General features: G+C 41.3%; 1 protein-coding gene across 1 annotated transcript in view; it reads right to left on the reverse strand.

Annotated features, from left to right (window-relative positions):
- The window catches only part of LOC124787095 (sphingomyelin phosphodiesterase 4), a 205,221-nt gene that overhangs the window by 10,186 nt on the left and 171,148 nt on the right, over positions 1 to 23,887 (reverse strand). The window lies entirely within an intron of this gene.

The raw sequence follows: 23,887 nt of genomic DNA on the forward strand, positions 1-23,887 counted from the left end.
TCCCCTTCGAGCATCAGACTCAAACTCGACTATTTGTTTCGAAAGCTCTTCTATCTATGCGCTAGCATTGAAACAGCTGCTTTCACACTTAACCATCCTATTGGACAGGCCATCATAACTCTTCGAAACTACCTCATATTTCTTTTCTACGTCATGAAGTTTTCCCATTAAATTATTATATTGCCTTTCTAAGGTGTTAGAAAACTCTACATCTAGTTCTCCAAATTTCGCATTTAATTGAGTCTCCCAGTCCGCCTTTAATTCTTTCTTAGTATTTTCCAGTTTATAATCAAAGTTGTTCGGTTTGCTTTCCAAAGAATCCATTTTAACTTCTAATGAACCAAATTTGGTCTCAAATTTTTCATTTAACTTTTGATTGTCCTCTTTTAATTGCTTATCATCTTTTTCTAGTGAACCAAGTCTTCCATTAATTACACCCATTTGAGTATTTATTGATACCAGCATATCAAACATTTTTTTGATTAATATTTCCATTTTGAGGATCAACTTGCTGATCTACTTCCGAAACCTCAAGACCTTTATGTTCTCCCAAGCTGCTTACCTTACTTATCATTGTATTTGAATCTCCTAACGGCTCTAAATCAATAACTGTATTATTATCTGTACATGTCTCCTGTCCCACATTGAGCTCATGGGATGCATCATCCCTATCCTCTTCACTTTCCTCTCTCTCTCTACTCATTACTCTACTCAACTGCACATTATCATGTATTCTTTTCGTTCGTTTTGACATGATTATTCACTACCAAGACATACACTTATTTTCACTATGTATTTATATATATTTATCTACCGAAATCACAAGTCTCAACTTCCTCTTTTTTTTATATAATTATACAGTTATTTTAATCATACCTGGTAGTATCGCTCACTTTTAGCGATTATTGAAGAATACCTCTTTCATTGGACAGACTCACTGGCTGCTACAATATTTTCCAACTCTAGGGTTCGTGAATCCGGATGACACTCGACTCGATGCAGCAATCCTCCTCGAGTGAGCCGCACGTTGTGGCGCCACTTCTACCGTATCTTCCTTCGCCGTCGGCGTTGTTGTGGTTACCGTGGGACACCGTTATACCAAGAGGAAAGGCGCGTCGATCTTAGAGCATGAGATATGATGACCTTAAGCCATTGACAACACACAACCGTCACGGTAGCACCTGATTCCAGAATAGCTGCAGTAGTTAAGATCTTCGAACTATCCCCTCTTGATCAGGTCCCCAAAACTTAACTCGTAACTAGATCCCTTCAAAGCAAATTCTCATAACGATCGTCTATAAAGGCTTCGTACAACGAGAATAAATGTTACGGTTTATGGAATAATAACAGATACGACCAAACTGTCTTGTCTCTTCTGCTTTATTTAACATAACTTCGTTCACAGTTTCATTTCGCATTCACCACTCATTCACCGAAACCCTTTGATGAACAGTTTTGGTTGCTTAACACCAACAGTCAATGATAATGATACAGCTTTTCTCCTTTTTATAAATTGAAGCCCGCTCTCCGTGACATAATAATAAAAAAAAAAAACCGGTCTCAATACCGCGTCCCTCATGAGATGCGAATAGACTTATCCTGGAATTGACCGCCCTGTAGGTGTACTCAATTTAATGACCACACTTCGCTGTCGCTATTTCGCGTAACTGAATGTCCATTTGTTAGTCTGATTATACACTGTAGCTATTTAAAATTCGCCCCTAAATTTTTCACAACGCACAATTAACACTTCGTTACTTGTTTTCTTTTTTTTTTCTTTTTCTTCTAATAGTAAACGGAAAAAAAAAAAGGACGCCGTATCTTCGGCTTAGTCAATATAAAGCAAAACACCTTAATATGCCCAATTTTACCTCTTCTTATAGGATCGGCTACCTTACTCATTAATTTATTACATATTATTTCCAATAACGCTAAACAGGTATCACCGTTATATTTTAATTGTATTCAAAAGCATGTTACTACTATTATGACCGAGCAAATCGTAACAAATCGCGCGGCGTGCGTTTTTAACGATAGCTTTACGCTATTCAAGTTCCGTTACAGCTGTCTTGACTCGTAATGTTACAACTCCACAAATTGAAGTCCACAATGGAACTCGGATCACAATCCCCCTAGGCTTTGAACATTGATTATATGAGCTGCAGATAGAATATACATTATAATGAATGCCCATCGCCAACTGATGATAAGAGTGAAAGGAAAACGGCAAAGGAGATTTGGATGGACTCTGCGAGCTTTTGAATACGATGGAGAACAGTATCAACAAAATCACACTAAACTCTTAATTGGAGGCTTTAATGCCCAGTTACATAGGGAAAAGAGCTATAGGGATGTTTTAGGGACATAGCCAGCATAAGGGAGAATGAATAAAAAAAGTAGTGGAATCCTGCAGAAATGAGGACATGATCTCAAAGTCAACATCCTTCATGAGAAGACTAAATAAACTCAAAACTTGGAAACAGCGAGACTAGAATAAAGAGAAATGGCAGGTGGACCATGTTTGCATGGATAACAACTACCACAGGGAAATTTACAGTGTGAATGTCCTGACAGCACCAAACACCAGTTCAGATCATTATTTGAGTAAAATAAAAATTAAATTCATGCCACTGACAAAGAAAGAAATAATTCCCAATGGAAAAACAGAGCTGAACAACTAGCCCTAATAAAGTAATGGAAAAAGCACCAATGGTGCAATGATGAATGCAATAAAAACAGTGGAATACTAACAATATTATGAAAAGGATAGACTGCTACTCACCATATCGAGATGAGTCGCAGACTGGCACAACGAAAAGATTGCTATACATTTAAGTTTTCCACCAAAAAGGCCTTCTTATAAAGCAGAAAACACACACATGAACAAACTTTCACACACGACCACCATCTTAACTGGTGTAGCCAGACAGTCAATAGACACAAATCCTGGTTAAGATATGAAGAGTCAAAAAACAGAAGAATCATCCTTGGTACTCATAAATCAAAGAAAGATAACCCAAAAAATAATAAGGAGAGTTAAATACCAATACCATAAAGATATGCTGTTAATGACAGAGACAAATGTTGAGAAACAAACTCACGAGATGACTAAAAAATATTTAGCGGACAACTCCAATGATATGATCCTCCAACACCAATGCTAAAACACAAAAACTGTAAAATGGCCCATAGCAATGGATGAAATCAGAAATTTTAGCAGAAACATTTATCAGAATACAAAATTTTGATTATCCTCCAGAACTTCTTCAAATAAACGCAGAAGTCCCAGTAAAAATATCAATGGAAAATCTAAACCCACCAACTATCCACGATGTCTGCAAAACTTTGACAGAGCTTGGGAACTACAAAGCAAGTGGAGAAGATCAAACATTTGCAGAACTCGGGAAACATGCAGCAGAACTAGCAAAGACATCTTTACCCCCAGGTATGACTCATTCATTACACAAAAAAATGAGAAAAACACATCTGGATAACTAGGGAGAGAATTCCGTCTTTGATTGCATGAATAAAGTCTTGCAAACAATTCTGTACAATCACATTACAGACCGACTTGAAGAGGAAGAAGAAGACTGCCAGGGGGAATTTAGACCCTGCAGATGCTGGCTGGAACAGATAACCATTTTAAAATTACTCAAAGTCCAGACGGTTATACAGATGGTTGTGGGGCCTCCGCTGTTCAATATAAAATGTCGAATCTTAGCATCTTCAGCTGTCTACAATTCCAGTTGTTATTTTATTGAGCAACCAGTTCAGCACTACATCACAACATCACACCATCTTCATCTTCAGACTGCCTGATCAACATTTAGTAACAATCCCAACTCTGGTCCAGACAAAATAGGGGCAAGCATTCAGTGACTGGTATCCACAGATTTCTACTTGACACAGCGATCCCTTTGATCATCACTTGCCAACAACTGATGGTCAAAGGGACCACTGTGTCAAGCAGAAATCTAGTTGAGGGTCCCCAAATCTAGAATCTAGCAGGACACATTCCACTCCCCAACGACACCACCACACGGGTAACTGAAACTTTAGGATGTGGTGCATTCCAACTGGTAACCTCCGCACATGAGGGTAGGTGTCAGAAGTCAATGCTCCTCATATGCAAAAAGAATGTCATACTCATTAGACAATGAGAAAACTGTCAGTAGGTGTCAGAAGTCAATGTTCCTCATATGCAAAAAGAATGTCATACTCATTAGACAATGAGAAAACTGTCAGATGGTGATGTGTAAGTGAGCAATAGTCGGTATCATTGGAACTTAAGAGTAAAGATTCTCACTTCAGCAAGGAGATTGTCAAGGGACCTAGTCCCAAAGGCAGCCTTATGTCACAATGATAGACTGGGTCTAACAATTTCAAACTTCAAGGTATGCCGAGCCATAAACCTGGCAGCGATAGTTCAGTCGGGACAAGACCAAGGCCTGGTAAGTATGCAGAAGAGTAGCATGATCTCTATCCCCCACATGGTGTGGGCAACGAAGCAGAGAGCGTTAAGTTTCTGCATTAGCTAGTCTTTAGTTGACAAACATGAGTCTGCAAAGTGAGCTTTTTTCAAATAGGAAGCCCAAAAACCAAACTGTGCAACAACATCTTAGCACAGGATACCCGAGTAAAGTTCTGGGTCAGGAAGGACTGGTTTGATGACAGGAACACAGGATTTAACATTTTTGCAGGAGAGAACTAGGAACCACGGGAAATAGTCCAACTGGGGGCCCTTTCAACGGTGCCTTGGAGCTGGCATTCAGCTGAGGGTATGGCATAAGAAATGTACCACATGCAAAAGTTGTCAACATACAGTGCGGGTGTGACCAGTGCCCAAAAGAGGTCACTAACCCATTGACATTGATGAGGAAGTTTGTCACACTTAGCACAAGGCCCTGTGGAATGCTGTTTGTTCTCTTGGACCCATGGAGAGCTGAGTGAAGTACCAACTATAATCTGGAACAATCATTTTGATAAAAATTATGATCAAGCAGTTTGCAGAGCATGTTGATGAAACTCATGGTCAGTAGATGCCAACTGCAACTGAGCTTTCATTTGGCTTAAGGATCGGCATGATGATATTATCTTGCCACTGTGAAGGGAAGACACTGTCAACATATACGGTTGAAAACCCTGTGTAGATGTGGCCTTAACATTCAGATGTTGAATCATATAATTATGAACTGAATCAGGGTCTTGGGCCATATCATGAGGCAAGATCCTGAAGTAGTTACCCGTCAGTGAAAGATTCATTATATATGGTGGTTTGGCAGGGAGTGAAATATATGAGGACATCTCCAACTTGTCATTTCTGTCATAGAAAGGACACTGACACAGTTGCAAATTCAGCTGTAATGTATTCAGCATGAACCGATGCTCAGTACAAAAACAACCCTGAAGTATGAGACCTGGAATGGTTGTCAATCTTTGGTAATACAGCAGACTAGGGACCTTGGTCTATAGCTGGAAAGATGAGGCACATATTTCCAAAGAGGAGACGTAGCACTCCCAGAATTCCTTCTTGCTATTCTTAATTAGATAGTGAGTGAATATGGAGTCCTGTGAAAGGAGCTGCCCGAGACCTTGCAGGGTTCTATGATGAACCTGAATAATTGTTGCAATGTCCTTTGTCTATCAAAGGACTGGCCGGCAGCATGGTAGCAGAGTGTGCCTGTAGAAAGAGGAATAGTAGTTCCAGCAGCGTGGCTGACTGCATCAGAGCTGTCTCCCACAACCTTGTCGATGCAGTGTGACCGGAGGAGGGGTGGAGGAGAATTATATAACTGTCAGTTGGCTCTTTTAAGAGACATTAGTGCATTGGGTGGGTACAAGGAAGTGACAGGGTCACCAGAAAGTGGTGGAGTGACCACTGTTGCGAAGCCAAGAGGTTGGGGGGAAGAGATCATATCATAAGTCTGATAGCCAAAAAGGTGTCATGAGCACCACTGTAGTGGGTATGAGTACTGTCATTAAGGAGGAATACATCAAGATTGGAAAGAAGATGGTCAATCAGAAGACCCCTAGCAGATGAAGAGTTACTTCCCCACAAGGGGTGGTGTGCACTGAAATCCAGAAGGACAGGGGTGCTGTTTGATTACGGCGGTAATCTCAAGGGAAATAAGTGCCCTGGCTGAAGGTAAATGAAATGTTAAAAATGGTGATTGCTGTGATAGTTTGCACTTGTACTGCTATTGCTTCCAACGCAATATGAAGGGGTCTCCACTCACTGATGACATCTGCATGCGAACCAACGTTCAAACCCCTCCAGTTGCCCTACCATGGCCAGTACAATTCAGGCTGATTCAACAGTAGCCACAGAGCACTGGGGAATGGTCATCAAAAAATGAGTTACTTGAAAGGTGATACATACTGCATAATAAGAAGAAAGTAGGTTTTGCACCTCCACAGGGTGTATACGTGGGCAAGGAAAAAAAATTCCCGGATTTCCCGGTTAAAAATACACCTTCTCCTGGGTGGAAACATATTTTTTCCCTGTTAATTGACAGTATATTTTCTCTCAGAACTGTATAACTTATCAATCCTTTGAATGGTTATGGTTTTTTACATGGGAGTAGAATTTCCTAGCGCTTTAGAAAACGAAACACCTTTTGGAAAGATGTTTGATGTGCAGTAACATGTACGCTGCTTATTTTCATATTACGAAAGTATAAATTCGAATTCCACCAAACACCGCATGTTACTTTCCGAAGCATTGAAATCGAGACTGCGATGCGTATTTGTAAGCCAGTCATAGCTCATGTCATGTGATCTCGCCAGCCGATGACAGCGGATATTCAGAGTTTTGGACACATCGTGTAGTCAGTCAATAGCAACATCACTGTTAAGTAGTGCGAACACACAAACAAGAAAAGTTAATGGCTTAAATTTATATGTATAATGTTACTAGAAGAGAAACAAAGCTTTCACATATAATATTGGTCTCCAAGGCCAATACGCTGCAAGAGAAGCTAAGCTTTCACATATAATGTTGGTCTTTTATGCACGTATTACATTTTAAGATATATCACACAAATGTGCCAGTAAATTTTTTAATAACGAGATAAAAGTGTGATCTTCTGGGCTAAAAATTTCTATTAGGCCTACTACAAGCAAAAAGCTTTACGTTAGGAAATAGTTTTACACCATTCATACGCTCCAGTTTCTCAAGCATGAGAGCGAAAAGTAGTTGTGCGAAATTTTTATGGAAATTTGGAATCGTCTTATTCTTCCATAATTTGTGTGATGTCCCCGTTTCTTCTCCTACCTCGATCTAACAGACAATGTTGCCATCACTAATTCTGTATCTATTCCTGCCAATGTCAAAGCTTATTCGCCGGTTAACTTCACTAACTCTGCCAGAATCACCAGTTTAGTTACCCCACAATTATTCTCCGGTTAGGCATTGTTACGTGTTCGTACAACGCGTTTTCCACGCTACGTCCAGAATAGACCTTAAAGTGGCTGCTAGACGGAGACTGTACAACTGGCCCTTGCTAGTATAGCGATCTGGCCAAAAATTTTCTGTCAAAATTTCATTTTCTTGGATACACCGAGAAGATAATACGTAATCTTTCTTACCTGTTATTCCTGTTAGTCGTTTATTCGCACTCTGGAAGTCTGAATCTATGGATTTAGCTGGTAATCGTAACAATGCTCATCATTCGCAACCCTATCAACCACATAATCAGACAGTGGTTGGCTTTCTTTCGTTCAGCTATACTCTGCTCAGCTCGTATGGCCCCTTTTTTGTCTGCAGGAAAGTTTATTTCTAGTTGTGACGAGGATTACACTGACAGAGGCATCACGTACACTATGTACACATTCACAAATCAACTTATGATTCATTCAGAAACCAACTTAGAATGTGTTCAACGATGTTCAAAAATGGACAGGGAGACATTTCAAAGTCATACGAATAATCGATAGACCAACGCGCGTTGGATGCTAGGCGCTTTGTGAAACAAGTTTTATATGAATTTGCCACAAAATGGAGATCACACTCATAAGGGGACCAAAATTACTTCAACCGAAGAGTGATGTAAGGGACATAAATCAAGTTGTCAATGAAAGAAAGCTGGACATAAGGATATAGCTGGGTCCACACCAAATGCTGTAACACGAGAAGGAAACAGAACTAATTATAGTCAGAGAGTGGAGAATGCACTACAAGAAAGGACGTAGGTGCTGCAATAGCTCGACACCCCGTGCTCGTCATACACATACTCACAAAAGAGTTGTGTGGGCCCCCTGAGGAGACAAGATGATTTCAACCAAAAATAAACAAATGACAAACAATGAAAGGGTTATTCACAGATGATGAAAGACTGAAAAGGCACAACACATGAAAGATATTGGACAATTCAGAAGAAACAAACATGCACTTATCACAGAAGACGACTAGCAAATGATTGACTGAAGTCATCACAGGGCGCCATGAAATGAAATTAATAATAGATTCATGAAAACAGATGCTTGGAAAGATGTGCATCAGAGATCAGGGTTCCCCACAAAAGCAAAATCACTGCACTAACCCAGCTATCTGTGGCTCATGAAATATACGTGTGATAGAAGTTTTAGGTCTATAGATTTAATTATAGGCGTTTTTGAAGTCTACAGTAGTTATGAGTTCTTGTTTGTGTCTTCTTTTGCTGACATCCCAATTACTGATTTTAAAGTAATTATTTGTTCTAGGAGTGTCTCTGCAAGGCCTATATTCTCCTTTGTAGTCTCTAAATTTCTCTTCAAGTTGATCTTTACAAAGACTGTACAGAATTTCGGATAAGACTTTATATGTGCAATCCAAGAAAGAAATCTCCTTGTAGTTATCCACATTTGTAATGGATTAATTATAGCTGGGCATGCAAGCAACAGTTCGTACCAAAACCTAAACTGTATGGCTGAGTATGACATCATGCACACTGCTTATTTGTTGCCCACTCACACTGATCTATCATTCTGAGTGGTACAAGAGGAGTTGGAGGTAGTGTTATTGCAGTGCTTGGAGTGCAGTTTAGTAAGGGGTATTGACATTTATGTAACCGATGAATGACATGTGGATTTGTCTACACCTGAATGATCTGAACTAGAGCCTAGTTGCAGGGTTAATCGGCAGCCATATCCAGTCTGACCAAAATAGAATACATTTCTAGTTATAAGTGAAACTGTTAATACCACTTCCAAATACTGCAGGCTTGGTTAAACATGTGGATCTGAAAGAACACTCAGTTAATACCCTGGCACATACACCTACATACGTACTTTACAAGCAATCATATGGTGCATGGCGGAGAGTACTTTGTACTACTACTAGTCATTCTTTTGCCTATTTCACTCACAAACGTAGCAAGGGAAATGACTGGTTACATGCCTCCATATGAGCCGTAATTTCTCTTCTCTAGTCTTTTCAGTCTCTACACGAGATGGTCAATAACGTTTCACGAAAAGAATCTCATCCTCCCTCTATGGATTCCCATGTGAGTTCACGGAAATTTTCACAATACTCTCATGTTGGTCAAACCTTCGGGTAACAAATATAGCACCACGGCTCTGAACTGCTTCAACTTCTCCCTTTAATCTGACCTGATGCTTACCTCAAACACTTCAGCAGTACTCAATAATGAATTGCATAAGTGTTCTATGTGTGGTGTCCTTTATAGATGACCTAAACTTTTTTAGAATTTCCCAATAAACCAAAGTCAATCATTCGTCTTACCTACAACCTACATCATATGCTTGTGCCATTTCATATGGCTATGAAACATTTCACCTAGATATTTAATCAGTTTGACTGTGTCAAGCGGCACACCACTAATATTACATTCGAACACTACAAGACTGTTCTCGCTACTCATCTGGATCAGCTTAGATTTTTCTGCAAGAGAGCAAAATGTCATTCATCACACCGAAGAGGAATTACGATTCAGTCATTCTGTATCCTCCTCCAGCCACTCAGAAATGACACTTTCCCATACATTATGGCGTCTGCTCGCCCTATCCATCATATTGTTTATTTATACACAGAAATATCAACACAGGAAAATGAAAGACCATATGACATACGAGGGTTGCTCAGAAAGTAATGCATCACATTTTTTTCTGAGCTGAAGAAAAGATACAAATGCGAAATATTACGTATGTATTATCTGAAGTCTCTCGAGCGAGCATGCCAAGTTTCCCTCACTTCCGACAGATAGCATAGCTGCAGGACAGTTTAAAAATGGCATCTGTAGGTGAAGTACGTTACAAGCAATATGCCATGATTGAATTTCTCACTGCAGAGATAGAAACTGTGGGGAATATTCATAAACACTTGTGCAAAGTCATGGAGCATTTGCTGTCTACAGAAGTACAGTTAGTTGCTGGGCACGGAGGGTGAGGTAATCAGAAGACGATAAGGCTGAGCTCCATGATTTGCAGTCGTCGGAGAGACCATCCATGGCTGTTACTCCTAACATGTTGCAGTGAGCCGATGTTGTCATTCACGGGAACAGATGCATTATAACTCGACAGTTGGTGCTGCATTTGTCAATCAGCAAAGGAAGTGTGGATGCAATAATCCACACTCTTGGATATTCAAAAGTGTGTGTGCAAAATGGGTCCTATGGTGTATCACAAATCGCACAGAAAAAAAATTGTCTTCATTTGTTGCAATGTTTTGAAGCTGTGGGGAAGGCCTTCTTGTCCCAAATTGTGACAGATGATGAAACCTGGGTTCACCATTTTGAGCCCGAAACAAAATGACAGAGGAAAAAAATTCAAAGCAACTGCTTCCGCCGGTAATGTCATGATCACCATGTTCTGGGAATGTGAAGGTGTGATATTCATTAATGTGATGCTAAGAGGCGGTACCATTAATTCATAAGCATATGTTAAGACATTAACAAAACTCAAGATGTGCTTCCGGTGACTTCAGCAGCAACACGATAACGCTCAGTCCCACACAAGTCTGAGGACTGCTGAACATATTGCAAAACAAGGTTGGACAGTGTTACCCCATCCACTCTACAACCTCTACATTTCCACTTGTTTGGGCCATTGAAGGATGCCATTTGTGAAAGACATTTTGAGGATGAGGAGGAGGTGATTCACACAGTGATGCACTGGCTCCACCACTGCGACAAGGATTGGTACCGACAGGGCATTCATGCTATTGTTTAGCACTAGAGGAAGGCCATTGAATGGAATGGAGATTATGTAGCAAAATAGGGTGTGTAAATAAAACACTATTCTTTTGTGTGTGTAATTCTCATTATGTTCAATAAAGAATTGTTGAAGACAAAATGCGGTGTATTACTTTCTGGGTAGCCCTTGTATACACAGATCTGTTTATCAGGACATTGCTTTGAAATTCTAAAATTAATAAGAAGCAATACACATGGGCACAACAAAGACTTGTCACAAAGAGAGCTCTCAGCCAACTAGGCCTTTGTCAGAAATAACCAACACACACACACACACACACACACACACACACACACACACACACACACACACGTGTGCACAGGCAGACAGGCAAACACAACTCTCCCACACTCTGGCTATTGAAGCCAGACTTCTGGTCTGATCTGGCTGTAGAATCACCCTTTTTCTGTCACTTTTTTCTCTTTAAATGCAATTGTTTATGCATAAATGCACAGGTGATCTATATGGATCAAAGATTCATTATGACTGCAAGAGATTATCTCCAGTTTGTGATGACAAAAACTCTGTGGATAGAATGTGGAACTTCACATGTACTATGGACTGACTTCCTTCCAATTTAGCAATCTTGCAGAGTAGGATCATGGCGGAACTGTAATTAGCAGCAATGTTGTAAGCTGCCATTTTGAATTCACAATTAATTTGTTTAATTATGATAACATTTCATCTCATATAAATGGAGGATGTATCTTGAAATATAGCACATAAGATTTCATGAAGGGAAGAGGTACGTTTAACATTTTGGTTATTTTAACTTCTCCCTTGTCTGTGGCTCAGAACATTATTTGGTGTGTCTTAAGGGGACCACACCATGGTTCAGGTCGGAGGAAAAAAAAAAAATTTATTTTCAGTTTTCATCATATTTCGATAGATTAAGGTTTTATTTAAGTACTCTGAAAATGATTTTGCCGAAAAACTTTTTTTCAGGCATTTAAAGAGCATTTTCCTACCATGTGTGTTATGTGCCACGCCCTCTTTTCTGTATATATTTTAGATACTTATATCCCCTACATTGTTGGTTTGGCATTTTTTTAACTCCCGAGTGTGCTGGCTATCCTTGGAATGCAACGGTCGATATTCTTTTGTTTCTGCTGTTTGTAAACAACACGCTGTTAGTTTTGTTCGAGTGAGATTGTGAGTAGTTGTTATATTTATGTTTGCAATGCTTGTTTACGTGTGTTTTGTTGTGTTTATTGAAGATGACGAAACGTAAAGGCATTTTCAAGAAACGACAATTTAGAGGAAACAAGTTTAGAAAGCTTTCTGTGCAAGAGGTTATGTCGCCTGGCAACAATGTTTCTAATTGTAATTCTTCAACAAGTGCATCATCAAAGAAGCTCTCACCATTTCAAGAGAGCTACAACGAATTTACTGTAGGTGACAAGGGGTGCAGTAACATTATTATAAATTTGAGAATATTATCAGATGTAATTTCTAAATTTGTACAATGTAGACAGTGTGCTGAGTCACAGAGTGCGAAAATTTGTGAGAGTGCCAGTGGGAGAAAAGGCCTAGCAATTGCTTTGGATTTAATCTGCACTAAATGTTCAGCTGTGATTTCATTTATGAGTTCTTCAAAACCAGATGCAAGTGGCCCTTATGAAATCAATACTAGATTAGTTTATGCCTTACGATCCATTGACAAGGGCATGGCTGCAGGGAGAACATTTTGTTCAGTGATGAACTTACATCAACCACCAAATAAATTTGAAAAACTGACTTCAATATTAGAGAAAGCTGTATGTGAGGTCAGTGAGGAAAGCATGAAACTGGCTGCTAGGGAAGTAGTGGAAGAAAATGATGGATGTTAGGATACTGCAGTTGCACTTGATGGAAGTTGGCAGAAAAGAGGACATATTTCTCTGAATGGAGTAGGGATTGCCACAAGTGTAGACACCGGTAAAGTGTTAGATGTGGAGATAGTGTCTAAATACTGCAAATGTAAAGTCAATGAACATGAAGAACACAACTGTGTGGCTAATTTTAGAGGAACAACTGGTGGTACGGAAGTTCATGGAGTACAACAAATATTTCATCGCTCCTTAGAAACAAGAGGCGAACGACACACCAAATATTTGGGCGATGGTGACAGTAAGGCATACAACAATGTGGCGAACTCTAAGCCATATGGAGATGCCCTTATTAGCAAAATAGAATGTGTAGGCCATGCTCAAAAACGTTTGGGAACAAGGGTGAGAAAATTAGCTGTTGATATGAGAGAAAAAAAAAATTAGAAGACGGAAAATTGTTGACCGGACATGATCGGTTAACTAAAACTGAAATAGAAAACTTGCAGGTATACTATGGGCAAGCAATTAGGAGAAATAAAGAAAATCTGGAGGCACTGAAGAGAGATGTTTGGGCAATATTCTTCCATAAGTCCTCTACTGATGATAAGCCATGTCATGGATTGCGTCCATCAGAAAATTCATGGTACACATACAATAGGGCTCAGGCAACTGGAGAATCTTATTCTCGCCACCATTCTCTTCCTGCTGCTGTTATTACAGCAATTAAAGCCATTTTCAGAAACTTGGCTCATCCTGACCTACTAAGGAAATGTCTGCATGGGCAGACACAGAACCCAAATGAATGTTTCAACAGCATAATTTGGAACCACCTTCCTAAAACTGTATTTGTAGGCACGCATTCAATGAAACTAGGAGTTCACGATGCTGTTATTACATTCAATTATGGTAATATTGGAAAGTGTTGGGTACTGAAAAAGCTGGGAATATCCTGGGGAAAATATAATCGCTGGGCTGCAATATTGCGATAAAATGAGGACAGCCGATGCAGACAGGTCTGAACCCAATATGGCCAAGGAAGCAAGACAAACATCCACAAAGGTTAAAAAGAAGCTGGAAGACCTGCTAGAGGCCAAAGAAGGGCAGGACAGTTTTAGTGAACTGTAAGCAACAAATTTCAAAAGTTTTTTCTTTTAAGTCAATTTCCCGCAAATTAAAATTTTCAGTACATATGCCCAATTATATCAGAAATTATCATAGATAAATGAATAAAATTTTCAGAGACACTGCATAACATAAAAAGCCACCTCTGGTAATGCAGTCATCAATATTCCCCCATTAGGAAGTTCACAAAAAAATATTTTCTACAGAAAAAACTTAATACTTTTTGTTAATAAATTTAAAAAAAGTATTTCTTAAAAACTGTAAAATGGATAAAGTAGATTTTAGTACAGTTGACTCTATTAGCATTATGTAACATACAATAAAAATATTAAGGTCCTGCATCAAATAGTTTTTTTCAGAAATGGGTCAAATACTTGCCTAAATTAACATGGGTTAGATAGGCAGAGTGTGGTCCCCTTAACTCATATGGAACTTTGTATCATGAGAAATCAGTAAAGTCTAAACCGTGGTCCTCTGAGCAAAAGAAATTTCATTCCACATGCTGACTTTGACATTGAGAGGCAGTCAGGGTTATGATTATGAACTGTAACTGTCTAATAATTTTGTTTTATAGACTTGAGTATTCAAAATAGGAACTCAATTTACACCTGCGAGTGTGGGAGTTATTTGTGTTAAAATATTGGAGAAACAACTTCTGACGCCCAAAAGTTTCCATTCAAGTAACTAGATATTGTTCAGTGATAATAAATTAACTTCTGTTAAATAGGGAGACAAATTAAATATAGTTGTAGAACCAGCAACAGAGGGATTGATTACTTACACAAAAAACAGTGTTAAGTTTCCAGCTTTACAGAATAGTGAATCCTGTACTGAACAGGCCTTTGAAAACTATGCCACACCGGAGGAATTTGATATTCATATACCAGGTAAGTCTAACGATTTACAGGTCATTACTACGAAATATCTCGTCTCATCAAGCACTTGTGTTGATTCTTTATTAGAATTAAAGACTGAATTTGTCTGATAGTGCTGACCGAGAAAGTTGTTGCCATTCAACTTTTAGTTATTTCCCACAACACAGTTCCGAAAGAGGATTGAAGGTCACTGGTTAAGATTCACTAACAACTTCTTCTTACATGCTATCATTGATTTGGTTGTAAAAACACTAATCAATAGTTTATTTGACCATGGTGGTCAAATGTTGACTATAAAACATTCTCAGCAATTAGGATCAGATCACAAAACAAAAAAGTGCAACAGAAACATAACCAATGATTCAGTCAAAATGTTTCGAGAAAAATTATGAGAACAGCACTGGGAAGAAATTTACAGCGCAGTTGTTACTGAAAAATTTCATTATCGCAATAAGATAACCTATAACTAAAACAAGAGACACGCTGTAATGAAAACTCTATGAGTATTGTATGCCATCTAGTTTGCAATAAAAAATTCAAAAAACAAGTATTAAACAAAAACAATAAAATATCCAAAAAATAAAGCAAAAACAATATGGAGTATGGTTATATAAGAAATAAATGAACACACTGAATTAAATGAAACTGAGTTCACAGTTAACAGCTGTGGCAGAAATGATGACACATTGAACCTTTCTTTCCTCTGAGCTGAGCTACATACCAGCCACAAGCAGTAGCTTAAACATCGATAATTTATATGCAATAGTATTAATATAATTAACATGCTTATGCAGAATTCCCTGAGAGTTTATGAAATTCTGTGAGATTTCCCTGATTTTTACAGGTAAAATGTAATTCCCTAAGAATTCCAGGTTTTCTAGAAGAACCCCACCCTGACAACTGGCAGCCATTACATAAAAAAATAAGTCCCTAAGGAAATAATAAAAATCATTATGTTAATAAAAAATGTTAAATCTGGCTATGGCAGCATCTCTAGTAAAATATTACAGCTAACTTGATAACACCACCTTCGAGCAGTCTAAATAATAGGTAATGAACTCATTGGTTAGTGCCAGACAAGATTTAAATCCAGCTGTTGTAAATCCTATCTTTCACTGTGAGATATAAGAATCACTTCTGATCATACATTTATTTCACTCCTCTAAATCTTTTCAAAGATATTTTTAAAAGCTAGCACAAAATCTTTATTTATCCTTTTTCTGAAATGTGTAACAGATGAATTGTTATTTAAATGACTTCCATCATTCTGCTTCCTTTTATAAATATTTACTGAATTTCAACTTTGACAATTGTTGTAGACAAGCATTTTCAGTAAACACTTTCCTTAGCAAGAAGCTTCCAAATTTCTTTTAGCTGGCAGATGATAGTCACTCATGTCTATTGGAAGTCCATAAAAAACATTGCCACAGGGGCAGTAAAAAGACGAAACTCTGATAGAGCAGAGAAACACAACAAATGTGACATAACAGTACAAAATTTGAGTTTGGTGTGCCAGTAACAGTCCATGTGAACAGAGATGTTTTTTATTATGGTTGCAACTGTGTTGAAAATATCTGTCGGACATTATTCAAGTAGTATGAAAGCAAGGCAATGTAGCAAACACATACGGGAGATCTTATGTGTAGCTAGGTCAGGTTTAATTTCATGGTTGTTGAGAAGATTGCAAGTAGAATTAATATTCAGATGTGGTACAGGAAGGTCAAAAGTAGTACAGGAAGGTCAGTCACACACTTTACAGCTCACCCCAAGATCATTATATTACCAAAAGTAGCATTAGTCCTGGGTAGTGAGCAGCCTATTACTTAAATTTAAATCTGAATGAACTAGCATGGGATTCCTAGACCATAGGAATAAAACTCTTAAGGCCTCCACTACTGATCACTACAAACTTCAGGTAGCTGCCTGATTAGCAATGGTCCACTATTAAAAGCAGTATTGAACAACATTATCAACAGACTGACGAGCAGCTGTTCATACTGTAATATTATGTGAAGACATCACACACTCCGTGCACCACAATGCACGATCACTGCAAAAATACAAAGAGCTGACAAAACTCATGGGATAGCAATATGCATATATACAGATGTCAGTAGTATGGCGTACACAAGGTATAAAAGCGCATGGCATTGGCGGAGCTGTTAATTTGTACTCACATGTCATAGCAGAAATCAACGTGGGACTTATGATGAATGTGTGCATTAGGACAGTGCAGCAAAATTTGGCATTAATGGGCTAAGGCAGTACATAACCGATGTGGTTTGTGCCTTTACTAACAGCACATCACTTGCAGAGCCTCTCCTGCGCTCGTGACCACACCGGTTGAACACCAGATGACTGGAAAACTGTGGTCTGGTCAGAAGAGTCCCAATTGCAGTTGGTAAGAGCTGATGGTAGGGTTAGAATGTGGTGCAGAAGCCACGAAGCTATGGACCCAAGTTGGCAACAAGGCATTGTGCACACTGGAAGTGGTTCCATCATAGTAAAGGTGTTAGTTTACATGGAATGGACTGGGTGCTCTGGTACAACTGAACCACTCACTGCCTGAAAATGGTTATGCTCAGTACTCGAGACTAATTGCAGCCATTCATGGACTTCACATTCCCAAGCAATGATGTCATGTCACCGGGCCACAATTGTTCACAACTGATTTGAAGAACATCTGGATAATTCGAGCGAATGATCTGTCCACCCAAATCGGCCAACATGAATACCATCATACATTTATCAGATATAATTGAGAGGTCAGTCTGTGCACAAAATTTTGCTTTGGCAACCAGGAGGTATCCCACGACTTTTCTCACCTCAGTGTAGTACACTTACATTGATCAGCCAGAACATTATGACCAGCTACCTAATACTCGGTACGTACACCTTAGGCATGGATAAAAGTGGTGACACATCATGGCATGGACGCAATGGGGTCATGGTAGGTTGTTGGTGGGAGTTGGCAAAACAAACAAACAAACACACACACACACACACACACACACACACACACACGCCACCTAATTCCCGTAAATTCCAGGGAGGGGTGACGATGAGCTTTGACGCCACGTTCGATCTCATCCCAAATGAGTTTGTTTGGCTACGGTATGTTGATGATTTTCACTTACGGATCGTCTGACAGCAACTGAATAAAACACAATTTTAGTGCCATACGTGTTTCGCCTTTATTTTCTGCAAGGCATCATCAGTGGAAGGTTGCGTAGACAGTTTCTTACATATTACGCTCTTGTTGCATTTTTGGTCTTGTTCTTCTTCCTATGAGCGCCAATTTGCTGTTTTTTTCTGCATTCCACAGCACTATGCACTGAACGCTTTTAATGCAATCATTAAAAGCGTTCAGTGCATAGTGCTGTGGAATGCAGAAAAAAACAGCAAATTGGCGCTCATGCAATCATTAAAAGCGTTCAGTGCATAGTGCGGTGGAATGCAGAAAAAAACAGCAAATTGGCGCTCATAGGAAGAAGAACAAGACCAAAAATGCAACAAGAGCGTAATATGTAAGAAACTGTCTACGCAACCTGCCACTGATGATGCCTTGCAGAAAATAAAGGCGAAACGCGTATGGCACTAAAATTGTGTTTTATTCAGTTGCTGTCAGACGGTTCATAAGTGAAAATCATCAATGCAATCATTAAAAGCGTTCAGTGCATAGTGCTGTGGAATGCAGAAAAAAACAGCAAATTGGCGCTCATAGGAAGAAGAACAAGACCAAAAATGCAACAAGAGCGTAATATGTAAGAAACTGTCTACGCAACCTGCCACTGATGATGCCTTGCAGAAAATAAAGGCGAAACGCGTATGGCACTAAAATTGTGTTTTATTCAGTTGCTGTCAGACGGTTCATAAGTGAAAATCATCAACATACCGTAGTATTACGCGCAACTGAGGAGGACAGGACCAAAAAATTGAAGAGTTTGTTTGGGTTCAACTCTGCCAGCCCATCACACCTTGGGCCTTGTGACAAGGACATTAGCTTGGTGATAAACGCAACTATCGTCGGGAAACATGATTGTCAAGAAGGGGAATACGCTATCTGCAACCAGCGTATGATACTCTCTGGTGATCATGGTGCCTTACATGTGCTCCACTGGACCTACGGATGCCCACATGAATGTTCTCCATAGCACATTGGAGCCGCCACCAGCTTGTCTCCATCATGCTGTACAGGTGTCAACGAGACATTCCCCATGAAGATGATGGATTTGTGCCATCCCATTGACATTATGAAGCAGGTACTGAGATTCATCAGATCACGCAATGCTCTGCCACTGCATCAACGTCCAGTGTCAAAGGTCACATGCCCATATCAGTCATAGCTGCCAATATCATGGTCAGACTCAGATAGATTGCGCACCTTCCCCATTCTACACATAACGTAGTATCATCCTTTTTCTGTCATTTTTTCTCTTGCAGGACAAATGTTTAAGCATAACTGCACAAGTGATTTATATGGCTCAAAGACTCAGTACGACTGCAATAGAGAAAGAGATTATCTCTGGCTCGTGATATAAAAACTCTGTGGACTGAATGTGGAACTTCTGATTTAGAATTTCAGAGGGTAGGATTGCAGCGGAACTGTAATTGGTGGCATTGTTGTAAGTTGCCATTTTGAAAACGGTATGAAATTTCATTAATTGTGATAACATTTTATCTCATACAAGAGGATGATGTCTCCTGAAATGTAGCTGTGTTGTTGTTGTGGTCTTCAGTCCTGAGACTGGTTTGATGCAGCTCTCCATGCTACTCTATCCTGTACAAGCTGCTTCATCTCCCAGCACCTACTGCAACCTACATCCTTCTGAATCTGCTTAGTGTATTCATCTCTTGGTCTCCCTCTACGATTTTTACCCTCCACGCTGCCCTCCAATACTAAATTGGTGATCCCTTGATGCCTCAGAACATGTCCAACCAACCGATCCCGTCTTCTAGTCAAGTTGTGCCACTTCTCTTCTCCCTAATTCTATTCAATACCTCCTCATTAGTTATGTGATCTACCCACCTATCTTCAGCATTCTTCTGTAGCACCATATTTCGAAAGCTTCTATTCTCTTCTTGTCTAAACTATTTATTGTCCACGTTTCACTTCCATACATGGCTACACTCCGTACAAATACTTTCAGAAACGACTTCCTGACACTTGAATCTATACTCGATGTTAACAAATTTCTCTTCTTCAGAAACGCTTTCCTTGCCATTGCCAGTCTACTTTTTATATCCTCTCTACTTCGACCATCATCAGTTATTTTGCTCCCCAAATAGCAAAACTCCTTTACTACTTTAACTGTCTCGTTTCCTAATCTAATTCCCTCAGCATCATGCGAGTTAACTCGACTACATTCCAATATCCCTTTTTGCTTTTGTTGATGTTCATCTTATATCCTCCTTTCAAGACTCTGTCCATTCCCTTCAACTTTGCTTGCTCAATATACAGATTGAATAACATCGGGGAGAGACTACAACCCTGTCTCACTCCCTTCCCAACCACTGCTTCCCTTTCATGTCCCTCGACTCTTATAACTGCCATCTGGTTTCTGTACAAATTGTAAATAGCCTTTCGCTCCCTGTATTTTACCCCTGCCACCTTTAGAATTTGAAAGAGAGTATTCCAGTCAACATTGTCAAAAGCTTTCTCTAAGTCCACAAATGCTGGAAACATGGGTTTGCCTTTCCTTAATCTTTCTTCTAAGATAAGTTGTAAGGTCAGTATTGCCTCACGTGTTCCAACATTTCTACGGAATCCAAACTGATCTTCCCCGAGATCGGCTTCTACCAATTTTTCCATTTGTCTGTAAAGAATTCGAGTTAGTATTTTGCAGCTGTGACTTATTAAACTGATAGTTCGGTCATTTTCACATCTGACAACACCTGCTTTCTTTGGGATTGAAATTATTATATTCATCCTGAAGTTTGAGGGTATTTCGCCTGTCCTGTACATCTTGCTCACCACGATTATGAACTGTAACTGTAGCTATGAAGATCATTTATGGAAAAATATAATTTCATGAATGGGCAATGGCGCATTTAACTTTTGGTTATTTTAATTTCTCCCTTGACTGTTGCTTGGAACATTATTTGGTGTGTCATAGCTTGTACCTTGGGAAATCAGTAAAGACTGCACCACGATCGCTTATGCTCTATTTTGAGAGATTAATTCTCGGACTTTTATCGAAATTAATACACAACTTTGACACTGTAGTAACACTGTTCACGTTTACGTCGCACTTCACTTAGCATATACCGGGACTGTGTTCTAGGCATGCCCGATGTTAACTGACTGGGCACGGCCCGTGCTGCCGGAGTTGTTGTTGTTGTTGTTGTTGTTGTCATGCCGGCAGAGGTCGCGTCCGAATTCTCGCGTCCCCTCTGGTGGACGGGACTCTACTTGTGGCAACTACCGTCCGTGACGCGCCGTGCCAATGTGCGCCTCCCGCGATCTTTCTGGTGGCTACTACACTCCTCCTCCTTCGGGGGGTGAAGCCACTGTGATCCACTGCGTCGGAAGGTGGAGCGCCGGGCAGGAGCGATGACCTCCACATCCATTGGATGGCCGGAGTCGAGGGGATCTGCCAACCCTCGAGCCGGAACCTTCGAATACGGCTGGAAGTGACCCACACGAAGAGGCCCCCGCCGTCCCACAACTGGAGCCCGGGACAGAACGGGCGACAAGCTGTCGAACTCCGGATCCTGTTCCACCCCGGGAGGGGCCAGACCCAGTGGCGGGGACGAAGGGGAAGGGACGACCACAGGTGAACCAACCTCCTGAGAAACCGGGCCTGCTAGGGGGGGCCGGCTCTCGCTGGGGCATCTCGAACGATGGCGATGCCGGTGCTGGAGCGACTGGAGGCTGCCAAGGCTGAGAACCATCGCAGTGCGGCAGAGGCACAGCGGGGAGAGGAGGCAACGTCCCCTGTGAAACCAACACAGGTGCCGGCAATGGGGAAGCCGGTGTCCGAGAGGGCGGAGGGTGGGTGCCCAAACGTGGACGTAGCTGATTTTGGTGACGACGTACCACCCGGTCCCCCGCCTGCAAGGTATAGAGCCGGCGGCCATATCGGCGCAGGACCACCACTGGTATCCAACGTGGATTGCGACCAAACCCACGGGCCCAGACCGACATATCCAGTGGAAAGCCAGGTACTCCGTTTTGTGAAGAGTGGCGAGGACCAGGCCGGAGGAGGTGCAGCAGAGTCCTAGGTTGACGCCCACGGAGGAGCTCTGCGGGGCTGCGTTCTCCCATTGGTGTGGTCCGGTATGCCGTCAAGAAAAACGTCAATGCTTCCTCCGCAGGAAATTTGTGCACATACTTTTTCATCTGCGTCTTAAATGTGCGCACCATGCGCTCCGCTTCCCCATTCGATTGTAGATGGAAGGGGGGAGAGCAAACGTGCCAAATACCGAAGCGCCTACAAAAATCCTGGAAGGTCTGCGAAATAAACTGCGGTCCATTGTCTGAGACCAGGGTGATTGGCAGACCTTCCACAGAAAATATTTTTGCTAGTGCCTGGATTGCAACTTCTGAAGTGGTGGAGGAGCAGCGAACCACATATGGGAATCGGGAATAAGCATCAATGGCAATGAGCCAAAAACCGTTGAGAAACGGGCCCGCAAAATCGATGTGAACACGTTCCCAAGCTTGGGTTGCCGGCGGCCATGAAGAGAATGCTGCCCTGGGAGATGCTTGTTGGCTCGCACACTGGGAACAGGCGGCCACCAAGTGCTCAATTTCTCTGTCAATACGGGGCCAGTACACATGTCTGCGAGCCAAGGTTTTAGTACGGGAAACACCCCAGTGCCCCGCATGTAATAACGTGAGGACCTCCCGTCGTAAACTTGCAGGAACAACCACGCGAGGAGCTGTATCATCGGTAGCCAGAAGGAGAACGCCTTCCAAGACCGAGAGGCGGTCCCGTAGAAGAAGATAATTACGAAGAGGGTCCGAGGCCCGGCCCGGAGGGCGGGAGGACCACCCCTGCTGAATGAGGCGAACTACTTGCCGGAGAACCGGGTCAGCTGCCGTTTCCCTGGCGACTCGAGAACTAGTGATCGGGAAGCCATCAACCGCTTGGTGGGACACCACATCCAAATGAAAACACATAATCCCCTCTCGATCGAACGTAGAATCCGGGCCCACCGGAAGACGGGAAAGAGCGTCGGCGTTGGCATGCTGTCCTGTAGGGCGAAAATGAATGTCATAATGGTACTTAGAGAGGAACAAGGCTCAGCGCTGTAGTCTGTGGGCCGCCCTATCCGGAATCTGAGAGGCGGGGCCAAATAATGATATTAACGGCTTATGGTCAGTGATTAACTGAAACTTCGTGCCATACAAGGAAGGGTGAAACTTGGTAACAGCGTAGACAATGGCCAAAGCCCCTTTTTCCACCTGGGAGTAATGGGCCTGCGCGGGACTAAGCGTTTTAGACGCAAACACCAGTGGTTGCTCGGAACCATCTGTGTTGCGATGGGCCAGGACCGCCCCCACCCCATACTGCGAAGCATCTGTAGCCAGGACCAACGGCTTATGGGGATCAAAAGTAGCCAAACAAGGGGCTGACGTGAGGAGGCCCTTCAACGAGGTGAACGCTCGCTCGCATGCAGGCGACCAATCAAAAGGAACACCCTTGTGCAGAAGGCAGTACAGTGGGTGGGCTATAGTGGAAGCCCTGGGAATGAACCGGTGGTAATAGGCTATCTTGCCTAAAAAAGCTTGTAACTCTTTCAGCGAAGCGGGCCGAGGAAGGTTGACGATACCTTGGACCAAACTTCCTAGTGGCTGGATACCGCGCCGAGAGATGGTGTAGCCCACATACTCAATGGATGGTTGAAAGAAGGTTGACTTATGCAGGTTGCAACGCAAGCCCACAG

This window comes from Schistocerca piceifrons, chromosome 1 (genome assembly GCF_021461385.2).
Source record: "Schistocerca piceifrons isolate TAMUIC-IGC-003096 chromosome 1, iqSchPice1.1, whole genome shotgun sequence".
Taxonomy (NCBI): Eukaryota; Metazoa; Arthropoda; class Insecta; order Orthoptera; family Acrididae; genus Schistocerca; species Schistocerca piceifrons.